Here is a 15,145-nt window from a genome sequence, read left to right on the forward strand (position 1 = left end):
CACAATGCCGACATAAGTAAAAGAGGACTAACACTCTAACTCTCTATAATTTGAACCTCTCCTGTGAGTCCAGTTTTAGATTCCGATGCTTCACTTCAGGTTTACTGTATCCATTGGACCTTCTTATTGAAGATGAAACACAGAAATAGCATCTGAATTTAATACAAACGGCACAATGCCGTCTTAAGTAAAAGAGGACTGACACTCTCTCTTTGATTTGAACCTCTCCTGTGAGGCCAGTTTTAGATTCCGATGCTTCACTTCACGTTTACTGTATCCCTTGGACCGTCTTATTGACGATGAAACACAGAAATTGCATCTGAATTTAATACAAAAGGCACAATGCCGACTTAAGTAAAAGAGGACTGACACTCTAACTTTCTATGATTTGAACCTCTCTTGTGAGTCCAATTTGAGATTTCGATGCTCCACTTCAAGTTTACTGTATCCCTTGGACCTTCTTATTGACGATGAAACACAGAAATTGCATCATAATTTAATACAAAATGCACAATGCCGACTTAAGTAAACGAGGACTGACATTCTATCTCTCTATGATTTGAACCTCTCCTGTGAGTCCAGTTTTAGATTCCAATGCTTCACTTCAGGTTTACTGTATCCCTTGGACCTTCTTATTGACGATGAAACACAGAAATTGCATCTGAATTTAATACAAAAGGCACAATGCCTACTTGAGTAAAAGAGGACTGACACTCTAACTCTCTATGATTTGAACCTCTCCTGTGAGTCCAGTTTTAGATTCCGATGCTTCACTTCAGGATTACTGTATCCCTTGGACCTTCTTATTGACAATGAAACACACAAATTGCATTTGAATTTAATACAAAAGGCACAATCCCGACTTAAGTAAAAAAATACTGACACTCTAACTCTCTATGATTTGAACCTCTCCTGTGAGTCCAGTTTTAGACTCCGATGCTTCACTTTAGGTCTACTGTATCCCTTAGACCTTCTTTTTGACGATGAAACACAGAAATTGCATCCGAATTTACTAGAAAAGGCACAATGCCGACTTAAGTACAAGAGGACTGACTAACTTTCTAAGTTTTGAAAATCTCCTGTGAGTCCAGTTTTAGATTCCGATGCTTCACTTCAGGTTTACTGTATCCCATGGACCTTCTTATTGACGATGAATCACAGAAATTGCATCCGAATTTAATACAAAAGGCAAAATGCAGACTTAAGTAAAAGATGACTGACACTCTAACTCTCCATGATTTGAACCTCTACTGTGAGTCCAGTTTTTGATTCCGATGCTTCACTTCTGGTTTACTGTATCCCTTGGACCTTCTTATCGCCGATGAAACTCAGAATTTGCATCCGAATTTAATACAAAAGGCACAACGCCGACTTAAGTACAAGAGGACTGTCATTCTAACTTTCTATAATTTGAAACTCTCCTGTGAGTCCAGTTTTAGATACCGAAGCTTCACTTCAGGTTTACTGTATCCCTAGAACCTTCTTATTGACGATGAAACACAGAAATTGCATCCGAATTTAATACAAAAGGCACAATGCCGACTTAAGTAAAAGAGGACTGACCCTCAAACTCTTAATGATTTGAACCTCTCCAGTGAGTCCAGTTTTAGATTCCGATTCTTCACTTCAGGTTTACTGTATCCCTTGGACCTTCTTATTGACGATGAAACAAAGAAATTGCATCTGTATTTAATACAAAAGGCACGATGCCGACTTAAGTAAAAAAGGACTGACATTCTAACTCTCTATGATTTGAAACTCTCCTGTGAGTCCAGTTTTAGATTCCGATGCTTCACTTTAGGTATACTGTAGCCCTTGGACTTTCTTATTGACGATGAAACACAGAAATTGCATCCGAATTTAATACAAAAGGCACAATGCCAACTTAAGTACAAGTGGACTGACTAACTTTCTGTGATCTGAACCTCTCCTGTGAGTCCAATTTTAGATTCCGATGCTTCACTTCAGGATTACTGTATCCCTTGGACATTCTTATTGACGATGAAACACAGAAATTGCATCCGAATTAATACAAAAGGCACAATGCCGACTTAAGTAAAAGAGGACTGACACTCTAACTCTCTATGATTTGAACCTCTCCTGTGAGCCCAGTTTTAGATTCAGATGCTTCACTACAGGTTTACTGTATCCCTTGGACCTTCTTATTGACGATGAAACACAGAAATTGCATCCGAATTTAATACCGAAGTTACAATGCGACTTAAGTGCAAGAGGACTGACACTCTAACTTCCTATGATTTGAAACTCTCCTGTGAGTCCAGTTTTAGATTCCAAAGCTTCACTTCAGGTTTACTGTATCCCTTGGACCTTCTTATTGACGATGAAACACAGAAATTGCATCCGAAGTTAATACAAAAGGCACAATGCCGACATAAGTACAAGAGGACTGACACTCTAACTTTGTATGATTTGAACCTCTCCTGTGTGTCCAGTTTTAGATTCCGTTGCTTCACTTCAGGTTTACTGTATCCCTTGGACCTTATTATTGACGATGAGACACAGAAATTGCATCCGAATTTAATACAAAAGTACAATGCCGACTTAGGTACAAGAGGACTGACACTATAACTTTCTAAGATTTGAACCTCTCCTGTGAGTCCAGCTTTAGATTCAGATGCTTCACTTCAGGTTCACTGTATCTCTCGGACCTCCTTATCGACGATGAAACACAGAAATTGCATCCGAATGTAATACAAAAGGCACAATGCCGACTTAAGTACAAGAGGACTGTCACTCTAACTTTCTATGATTTGAAACTCTCCTGTGAGTCCAGTTTTAGATTCCGATGCTTCACTTCAGGTTTACTGTATCCCTTGGACCTTCTTATTGACGATTAAACACAGAAATTGCATCCGAATTTAATACAAAAGGCACAGTGCCGACTTAAGTAAAAGAGGACTGACACTCCTACTCTATATGATATGAACCTCTCCTGTGAGTCCAGTTTTAGATCCCGATGCTTCACTTCAGGTTTACTGTATCCCTTGGACCTTCTTATTGACGATGAAACACAGAAATTGCATCCGAAGTTAATACAAAAGGCACAATGCCGACATAAGTACAAGAGGACTAACACACTAACTTTTTATGATTTGAACCTCTCCTGTGTGTCCAGTTTTAGATTCCGATGCTTCACTTCAGGTTTACTGTATCCCTTGGACCTTCTTATTGACGATGAGACACAGAAATTGCATCCGAATTTAATACAAAAGTACAATGCCGACTTAGGTACAAGAGGACTGACACTATAACTTTCTAAGATTTGAACCTCTCCTGTGAGTCCAGTTTTAGATTCCGATACTTCACTTCAGGTTTACTGTATCCCTTGGACCTTATTATTGACGATGAAACACAGAAATTGCATCCGAGTTTAATACCAAAGTTACAATGCGACTTAAGTGCAAGAGGACTGACACTCTAACTTTCTATGATTTGAAACTCTCCTGTGAGTCCAGTTTTAGATTCCGAAGCTTCACTTCAGGTTTACTGTATCCCTTGGACCTTCTTATTGACGATGAAACACAGAAATTGCATCCGAATCTAATACAAAAGGCACAATGCCGACTTAAGTACAAGAGGACTGACACTCTAACTTTGTATGATTTAAACCTCTCCTGTGTGTCCAGTTTTAGATTCCGATGCTTCACTTCAGGTTTACTGTATTCCTTGGACCTTCTTATTGACGATGAGACACAGAAATTGCATCCGAATTTAATACAAAAGTACAATGCCGACTTAGGTACAAGAGGACTGACACTCTAACTTTCTAAGATTTGAACCTCTCCTGTGAGTCCAGCTTTAGATTCAGATGCTTCACTTCAGGTTCACTGTATCTCTTGGACCTCCTTATCGACGATGAAACACAGAATTTGCATCCGAATGTAATACAAAAGGCACAATGCCGACTTAAGTACAATAGGACTGTCACTCTAACTTTCTATGATTTGAAACTCTCCTGTGAGTCCACTTTTACATACCGATGCTTCACTTCAGGTGTACTGTATCCCTTGGACCTTCTTATTGACGATTAAACACAGAAATTGCATCCGAATTTAATACAAAAGGCACAGTGCCGACTTAAGTAAAAGAGGACTGACACTCTAACTCTATATGATTTGAACCTCTCGTGTGAGTCCAGTTTTAGATCCCGATGCTTCACTTCAGGTTTACTGTATCCCTTGGACCTTCTTATTGACCATGAAACACAGAAATTGCATCTGAATTTAATACAAAGGCACAATGCCGACATAAGTAAAAAAGGACTGACACTCTAACTCTCTATGATTTGAACCTCTCCTGTGAGTCCAGTTTTAGATTCCGATGCTTCACTTTAGGTTTACTGTATCCATTTGACCTTCTTATTGACGATGAAACACAGAAATTGCATCCGAATTTAATACAAAAGGCTCAATGCCGACTTAAGTACAAGAGGACTGACTAACTTTCTATGTTTTGAACCTCTCCTGTGAGTCCTGTTTTAGATTCCGATGCTTCACTTCAGGTTTACTGTATCCCTGGGACCTTCTTATTGACGATGAAACACAGAAATTGCATTCGAATTTAATACAAAAGGCACAATGCTGACTTAAGTAAAAGAGGACTGACACTCTAACTCTCTATGATTTGAACCTCTCCTGTGAGTCCAGTTTTGGATTCCGATGCTTCACTACTAGTTTACTGTATCCCTTGGACCTTCTTATTAACGATGAAACACAGAAATTGCATCCGAATTTAATACAAAAGGCACAATGCCGACTTATGTACAAGACGACTGACACTCTAACTTTCTATGATTTGAACCTCTCCTGTGAGTCCAGTTTTAGATTCCGATACTTCACTTCAGGTTTACTGTATCCCTAGGACCTTCTTACTGACGATGAAACACAGAAATTGCATCCGAATTTAATAAAACAGACACAATGCCGACTTTAGTACAAGAGTGATGACACTCTAACTCTGTATGATTTGATCCTCTCCTGTGAGTCCAGTTTTAGATTCCGAAGCTTCCCTTCAGGTTTACTGTATCCCTTGGACCATCTTATTGACGATGAAACACAGAAATTGCATCCGAATGTAATACAAAAGGCACAATGCCGCTTTATGTACAAGAGGACTGACACTCTAACTTTGTATGATTTAAACCACTCCTGTGAATCCAGTTTTAGATTCCGATGCTTCACTTCAACTTTACTGTATCCTTTGGACCTTCTTATTGATGATGAAACACAGAAATGACATCCGAATTCAATACAAAAGGAACAATGCCGACTTAAGTACAAGAGGACTGACACTCTAACACTCTATGATATGAACCTCTCCTGTGAGTCCAGTTTTAGATTCCGATGCTTCACTACAGGTTTACTGTATGCCTTGGACCTTCTTATTGACGATGAAACACAGAAATTGCATCCAAATTTAATACAAAAGGCACAATGCCAACTTAAGTACAAGAGGACTGACACTCTAACACTCTATGATATGAACCTCTCCTGAGAGTCCAGTTTTAGATTCCGATGCTTCGCTTCTGGTTTACTGTATCCCTTGGACCTTCTTATTGACGATGACACATAGAAATTGCATCCAAATTTAATACAAAAGGCACATGGCGGCCTTAAGTACAAGAGGACTGACACTCTAATTCTCTATGACTTGAACCTCTCCTGTGAGTCCAGTTTTAGATTCCGATGCTTCACTTCAGGTTTACTGTATCCCTTGGACCTTCTTATAGACGATGAAACACAGAAATAGCATTAGAATGTAATACAAAAGGCACAATGCCGACTTAAGTACAAGAGGACTGACACTCTATCTCTCTATGATTTGAACCCCTCCTGTAAGTCCAGTTTTAGATTCCGATGCTTCACTTCAGGTTTACTGTATCCCTTGGACCTTCTTATTGATGATGAAACACAGAAATGACATCCGAATTCAATACAAAAGGAACAATGCCAACTTAAGTACAAGAGGACTGACATTCTATCTCTCAATGATTTGAACCTCTCCTGTGAGTCCAGTTTTAGATTCCAATGCTTCACTTCAGGTTTACTGTATTACTTGGACCTTCTTATTGACGATGAAACACAGAAATTGCATCTGAATTTAATACAAAAGGAACAATGCCGACTTGAGTAAAAGAGGACTGACACTCTAACTCTCTATGATTTGAACCTCTCTTGTGAGTCCAGTTTTAGATTCCGATGCTTCACTTCAGGAATACTGTATCCCTTGGACCTTCTTATTGACAATGAAACACACAAATTGCATTTGAATTTAATACAAAAGGCACAATCCCGACTTAAGTAAAAAAATACTGACACTCTAACTCTCTACGATTTGAACCTCTCCTGTGAGTCCAGTTTTAGATTCCGATGCTTCACTTTAGGTTTACTGTATCCCTTGGACCTTCTTATTGACGATGAAACACAGAAATTGCATCCGAATTCACTAGAAAAGGCACAATGCCGACTTAAGTACAAGAGGACTGACTAACTTTTTAAGTTTTGAAAATCTCCTGCGAGTCCAGTTTTAGATTCCGATGCTTCACTTCAGGTTTACTGTATCCCTTGGACCTTCTTATTGACGATGAAACACAGTAATTGCATCCATATTTAATACAAAAGGCACAGTGCCGACTTAAGTAAAAGAGGACTGACACTCAAACTCTCAATGATTTGAACCTCTCCAGTGAGTCCAGATTTAGATTCCGATGCTTCACTTCAGGTTTACTGTATCCCTTGGACCTTCTTATTGACGATGAAACAAAGAAATTGCATCTGTATTTAATACAAAAGGCACGATGCCGACTTAAGTAAAAAAGGACTGACACTCTAACTCTCTATGATTTGAAAGTCTCCTGTGAGTCCAGTTTTAGATTCCGATGCTTCACTTTAGGTATCCTGTATGCCTTGGACCTTCTTATAGACGATGAAACACAGAAATTGCATCCGAATTTAATACAAATGGCACAATGCCGACTTAAGTACAAGTGGACTGACTAACTTTCTGTGATTTGAACCTCTCCTGTGAGTCCAGTTTTAGATTCCGATGCTTCACTTCAGGATTACTGTATCCCTTGGACATTCTTATTGACGATGAAACACAGAAATTGCATCCGAATTAATACAAAAGGCACAATGCCGACTTAAGTAAAAGAGGACTGACACTCTAACTCTCTATGATTTGAACCTCTCCTGTGAGTCCAGTTTTAGATTCAGATGCTTCACTACAGGTTTACTGTATCCCTTGGACCTTCTTATTGGCGATGAAACTCAGAGATTGCATCCGAATTTAATACAAAATGCACAATGCCGACTTATGTACAATTGGACTGACACTCTAACTTTCTATGATTTGAACCTCTCCTGTGAGTCCAGTTTTAGATTCCGATACTTCACTTCAGGTTTACTGTATCCCTTGGACCTTCTTATTGACGATGAAACACAGAAATTGCATCCGAGTTTAATACCAAAGTTACAATGCGACTTAAGTGCAAGAGGACTGACACTCTAACTTTCTATGATTTGAAACTCTCCTGTGAGTCCAGTTTTAGATTCCGAAGCTTCACTTCAGGTTTACTGTATCCCTTGGACCTTCTTATTGACGATGAAACACAGAAATTGCATCCGAATCTAATACAAAAGGCACAATGCCGACTTAAGTACAAGAGGACTGACACTCTAACTTTGTATGATTTAAACCTCTCCTGTGTGTCCAGTTTTAGATTCCGATGCTTCACTTCAGGTTTACTGTATCCCTTGGACCTTCTTATTGACGATGAGACACAGAAATTGCATCCGAATTTAATACAAAAGTACAATGCCGACTTAGGTACAAGAGGACTGACACTCTAACTTTCTAAGATTTGAACCTCTCCTGTGAGTCCAGCTTTAGATTCAGATGCTTCACTTCAGGTTCACTGTATCTCTTGGACCTCCTTATCGACGATGAAACACAGAATTTGCATCCGAATGTAATACAAAAGGCACAATGCCGACTTAAGTATAAGAGGACTGTCACTCTAACTTTCTATGATTTGAAACTCTCCTGTGAGTCCACTTTTACATTCCGATGCTTCACTTCAGGTTTACTGTATCCCTTGGACCTTCTTATTGACGATGAAACACAGAAATTGCATACGAGTTTAATACCAAAGTTACAATGCGACTTAAGTGCAAGAGGACTGACACTCTAACTTTCTATGATTTGAAAGTCTCCTGTGAGTCCAGTTTTAGATTCCGATGCTTCACTTTAGGTATCCTGTATGCCTTGGACCTTCTTATAGACGATGAAACACAGAAATTGCATCCGAATTTAATACAAATGGCACAATGCCGACTTAAGTACAAGTGGACTGACTAACTTTCTGTGATTTGAACCTCTCCTGTGAGTCCAGTTTTAGATTCCGATGCTTCACTTCAGGATTACTGTATCCCTTGGACATTCTTATTGACGATGAAACACAGAAATTGCATCCGAATTAATACAAAAGGCACAATGCCGACTTAAGTAAAAGAGGACTGACACTCTAACTCTCTATGATTTGAACCTCTCCTGTGAGTCCAGTTTTAGATTCAGATGCTTCACTACAGGTTTACTGTATCCCTTGGACCTTCTTATTGACGATGAAACACAGAAATTGCATCCGAATTTAATACAAAAGGCTCAATGCCGACTTAAGTACAAGAGGACTGACTAACTTTCTATGTTTTGAACCTCTCCTGTGAGTCCTGTTTTAGATTCCGATGCTTCACTTCAGGTTTACTGTATCCCTGAGACCTTCTTATTGACGATGAAACACAGAAATTGCATTCGAATTTAATACAAAAGGCACAATGCTGACTTAAGTAAAAGAGGACTGACACTCTAACTCTCTATGATTTGAACCTCTCCTGTGAGTCCAGTTTTAGATTCCGATGCTTCACTACTAGTTTACTGTATCCCTTGGACCTTCTTATTAACGATGAAACACAGAAATTGCATCCGAATTTAATACAAAAGGCACAATGCCGACTTATGTACAAGACGACTGACACTCTAACTTTCTATGATTTGAACCTCTCCTGTGAGTCCAGTTTTAGATTCCGATACTTCACTTCAGGTTTACTGTATCCCTAGGACCTTCTTACTGACGATGAAACACAGAAATTGCATCCGAATTTAATAAAACAGACACAATGCCGACTTTAGTACAAGAGTGATGACACTCTAACTCTGTATGATTTGATCCTCTCCTGTGAGTCCAGTTTTAGATTCCGAAGCTTCCCTTCAGGTTTACTGTATCCCTTTGACCATCTTATTGACGATGAAACACAGAAATTGCATCCGAATGTAATACAAAAGGCACAATGCCGCTTTATGTACAAGAGGACTGACACTCTAACTTTGTATGATTTAAACCACTCCTGTGAGTCCAGTTTTAGATTCCGATGCTTCACTTCAGGTTTACTGTATCCTTTGGACCTTCTTATTGATGATGAAACACAGAAATGACATCCGAATTCAATACAAAAGGAACAATGCCGACTTAAGTACAAGAGGACTGACACTCTAACACTCTATGATATGAACCTCTCCTGTGAGTCCAGTTTTAGATTCCGATGCTTCACTACAGGTTTACTGTATGCCTTGGACCTTCTTATTGACGATGAAACACAGAAATTGCATCCGAATTAAATACAAAAGGCACAATGCCAACTTAAGTACAAGAGGACTGACACTCTAACACTCTATGATATGAACCTCTCCTGAGAGTCCAGTTTTAGATTCCGATGCTTCACTTCTGGTTTACTGTATCCCTTGGACCTTCTTATTGACGATGACACATAGAAATTGCATCCAAATTTAATACAAAAGGCACAAGGCGGCCTTAAGTACAAGAGGACTGACACTCTAATTCTCTATGACTTGAACCTCTCCTGTGAGTCCAGTTTTAGATTCCGATGCTTCACTTGAGGTTTACTGTATCCCTTGGACCTTCTTATAGACGATGAAACACAGAAATAGCATTAGAATGTAATACAAAAGGCACAATGCCGACTTAAGTACAAGAGGACTGACACTCTATCTCTCTATGATTTGAACCTCTCCTGTGAGTCCAGTTTTAGATTCCAATGCTTCACTTCAGGTTTACTGTATCCCTTGGACCTTCTTATTGACGATGAAACAAAGAAATTGCATCTGTATTTAATACAAAAGGCACAATGCCGACTTAATTCAAGAGGATTAACACTCTAACTTTCTATGATTTGAACCTCTCCTGTGAGTCCAGTTTTAGATTCCGATGCTTCACTTCAGGATAACTGTATCCCTTGGACCTTCTTATTGACGAAGAAACACAGAAATTGCATCCGAATTTAATACAAAAAGCACAATGCCGACTTAAGTAAAAGAGGACTAACACTCTAACTCTCTATAATTTGAACCTCTCCTGTGAGTCCAGTTTTAGATCCCAATGCTTCACTTCAGGTTTACTGTATCCCTTGGACCTTCTTATTGACGATGAAACACAGAAATTGCATCTGAATTTAATACAAAAGGCACAATGCCGACTTGAGTAAAAGAGGACTGACACTCTAACTCTCTACGATTTGAACCTCTCCTGTGAGTCCAGTTTTAGATTCCGATGCTTCACTTCAGGATTACTGTATCCCTTGGACCTTCTTATTGACAATGAAACACACAAATTGCATTTGAATTTAACACAAAAGGCACAATCCCGACTTAAGTAAAAAAATACTGACACTCTAACTCTCTACGATTTGAACCTCTCCTGTGAGTCCAGTTTTAGATTCCGATGCTTCACTTTAGGTTTACTGTATCCCTTGGACCTTCTTATTGACGATGAAACACAGAAATTGCATCCGAATTTACTAAAAAAGGCACAATGCTGACTTAAGTACAAGAGGACTGACTAACTTTCTAAGTTTTGAAAATCTCCTGTGAGTCCAGTTTTAGATTCCGATGCTTCACTTCAGGTTTACTGTATCCCTTGGACCTTCTTATTGACGATGAAACACAGTAATTGCATCCGAATTTAATACAAAAGGCACAGTGCCGACTTAAGTAAAAGAGGACTGACACTCAAACTCTCAATGATTTGAACCTCTCCAGTGAGTCCAGTTTTAGATTCCGATGCTTCACTTCAGGTTTACTGCATCCCTTGGACCTTCTTATTGACGATGAAACAAAGAAATTGCATCTGTATTTAATACAAAAGGCACGATGCCGACTTAAGTAAAAAAGGACTGACACTCTAACTCTCTATGATTTGAAAGTCTCCTGTGAGTCCAGTTTTAGATTCCGATGCTTCACTTTAGGTATACTGTATGCCTTGGACCTTCTTATAGACGATGAAACACAGAAATTGCATCCGAATTTAATACAAATGGCACAACGCCGACTTAAGTACAAGTGGACTGACTAACTTTCTGTGATTTGAACCTCTCCTGTGAGTCCAGTTTTAGATTCCGATGCTTCACTTCAGGATTACTGTATCCCTTGGACATTCTTATTGACGATGAAACACAGAAATTGCATCCGAGTTTAATACCAAAGTTACAATGCGACTTATGTGCAAGAGGACTGACACTCTAACTTTCTATGATTTGAAACTCTCCTGTGAGTCCACTTTTAGATTCCGAAGCTTCACTTCAGGTTTACTGTATCCCTTGGACCTTCTTATCGACGATGAAACACAGAATTTGCATCCGAATGTAATACAAAAGGCACAATGCCGACTTAAGTACAAGAGGACTGACACTCTAACTTTGTATGATTTGAACCTCTCCTTTGTGTCCAGTTTTAGATTCCGATGCTTCACTTCAGGTTTACTGTATCCCTTGGACCTTCTTATTGACGATGAGAACAGAAATTGCATCCGAATTTAATACAAAAGTACAATGCCGACTTAGGTACAAGAGGACTGACACTCTAACTTTCTAAGATTTGAACCTCTCCTGTAAGTCCAGCTTTAGATTCAGATGCTTCACTTCAGGTTCACTGTATCTCTTGGACCTCCTTATCGACGATGAAACACAGAATTTGCATCCGAATGTAATACAAAAGGCACAATGCCGACTTAAGTACAAGAGGACTGTCACTCTAACTTTCTATGATTTGAAACTCTCCTGTGAGTCCACTTTTACATTCCGATGCTTCACTTCAGGTTTACTGTATCCCTTGGACCTTCTTGTTGACGATTAAACACAGAAATTGCATCCGAATTTAATACAAAAGGCACAGTGCCGACTTAAGTAAAAGAGGACTGACACTCTAACTCTATATGATTTGAACCTCTCGTGTGAGTCCAGTTTTAGATCCCGATGCTTCACTTCAGGTTTACTGTATCCCTTGGACCTTCTTATTGACCATGAAACACAGAAATTGCATCTGAATTTGATACAAAGGCACAATGCCGACATAAGTAAAAAAGGACTGACACTCTAACTCTCTATGATTTGAACCTCTCCTGTGAGTCCAGTTTTAGATTCCGATGCTTCACTTTAGGTTTACTGTATCCATTTGACCTTCTTATTGACGATGAAACACAGAAATTGCATCCGAATTTAATACAAAAGGCTCAATGCCGACTTAAGTACAAGAGGACTGACTAACTTTCTATGTTTTGAACCTCTCCTGTGAGTCCTGTTTTAGACTCCGATGCTTCACTTCAGGTTTACTGTATCCCTGGGACCTTCTTATTGACGATGAAACACAGAAATTGCATTCGAATTTAATACAAAAGGCACAATGCTGACTTAAGTAAAAGAGGACTGACACTCTAACTCTCTATGATTTGAACCTCTCCTGTGAGTCCAGTTTTAGATTCCGATGCTTCACTGCCGGTTTACTGTATCCCTTGGACCTTCTTATTAACGATGAAACACAGAAATTGCATCCGAATTTAATACAAAAGGCACAATGCCGACTTATGTACAAGACGACTGACACTCTAACTTTCTATGATTTGAACCTCTCCTGTGAGTCCAGTTTTAGATTCCGATACTACACTTCAGGTTTACTGTATCCCTAGGACCTTCTTACTGACGATGAAACACAGAAATTGCATCCGAATTTAATAAAACAGACACAATGCCGACTTTAGTACAAGAGTGATGACACTCTAACTCTGTATGATTTGATCCTCTCCTGTGAGTCCAGTTTTAGATTCCGAAGCTTCCATTCAGGTTTACTGTATCCCTTGGACCATCTTATTGACGATGAAACACAGAAATTGCATCCGAATGTAATACAAAAGGCACAATGCCGACTTATGTACAAGAGGACTGACACTCTAACTTTGTATGATTTAAACCACTCCTGTGAGTCCAGTTTTAGATTCCGATGCTTCACTTCAGGTTTACTGTATCCCTTGGACCTTCTTATTGATGATGAAACACAGAAATGACATCCGAATTCAATACAAAAGGAACAATGCCGACTTAAGTACAAGAGGACTGACACTCTAACACTCTATGATATGAACCTCTCCTGTGAGTCCAGTTTTAGATTCCGATGCTTCACTACAGGTTTACTGTATCCCTTGGACTTTCTTATTGACGATGAAACACAGAAATTGCATCCGAATTTAATACAAAAGGCACAATGCCAACTTAAGTACAAGAGGACTGACACTCTAACACTCTATGATATGACCCTCTCCTGAGAGTCCAGTTTTAGATTCCGATGCTTCACTTCTGGTTTACTGTATCCCTTGGACCTTCTTATTGACGATGACACATAGAAATTGCATCCAAATTTAATACAAAAGGCACAAGGCGGCCTTAAGTACAAGAGGACTGACACTCTAATTCTCTATGACTTGAACCTCTCCTGTGAGTCCAGTTTTAGATTCCGATGCTTCACTTCAGGTTTACTGTATCCCTTGGACCTTCTTATTGACGATGAAACACAGAAATAGCATTAGAATGTAATACAAAAGGCACAATGCCGACTTAAGTACAAGAGGACTGACACTCTATCTCTCTATGATTTGAACCTCTCCTGTGAGTCCAGTTTTAGATTCCCACGCTTCACTTCAGGTTTACTGTATCCCTTGGACCTTGTTATTGACGATGAAACACAGATATTGAATCCGAATGTAATACAAAAGGCACAATGCCGACTTAAGTACATGAGGACTGACACTCTAACTTTCTATGATTTGAACCCCTCCTCTGAGTACAGTTTTAGATTCCGATGCTTCACTTCAGGTTTACTGTATCCCGTGGACCTTCGTATTGGGGATGAAACACAAAAATTGCATCCGAATTTAATACAAAAGGCACAATGAGGACCTAAGTAAAGAGGACTGACACTCTAACTCTCTATGATTTGAACCTCACCTGTGAGTCCAGTTTGAGATTCCGATGCTTCGCTTCAGGTTTACTGTATCCCTTGGACCTTCTTATTGACGATGAACCACAGAAATTCCGTCTGAATTTAATACAAAAGGCAGAATGCCGACTTATGCACAAGAGGACTGACACTCTAACTTTCTATGATTTGAACCGCTCCTGTAAGTCCAGTTTTAGATTCCGATGCTTCACTTCATTTTTACTGTATCCTTTGGACATTTTTATTGACGATGAAACACAGAAATTGCATCCGAATTTAATATAAAACCACAATGCCGACTTCAGTAAAAGAGGACTGACACTCTATCTCTCTATGATTTGAACCTCTCCTGTGAGTCCAGTTTTAGATTCCGATGCTTCACTTCAGGTTTACTGTATCACTTGGACCTTCTTATTGACGATGAAACACAGAAATTGCATCCGAATTTAATACAAAAGGCACAATGCCGACTTTAGTACAAGAGGATTAACACTCTAACATTCTATGATTTTAACCTCTCCTGTGAGTCCAGTTTTAGATTCCGATGCATCACTTCAGGTTTACTGTATCCCTTGTTCCTTCTTATTGACGATGAAACACAGAAATTGCATCCGAATTTAATACAAAATGCACAATGCCGACATAAGTAAAAGTGGACTGACACTTTAACCCTCTATGATACGAACCCTCTCCTGTGAGTCCAGTTTTAGATTCCGGTGCTTCACTTCAGGTTTACTGTATCCGTTGGACCATCTTATTGACGATAAAAGACAGAAATTGAATCAGAAAG

This window comes from Schistocerca americana, chromosome 6, assembly GCF_021461395.2.
Source record: "Schistocerca americana isolate TAMUIC-IGC-003095 chromosome 6, iqSchAmer2.1, whole genome shotgun sequence".
NCBI classification, from domain to species: Eukaryota; Metazoa; Arthropoda; class Insecta; order Orthoptera; family Acrididae; genus Schistocerca; species Schistocerca americana.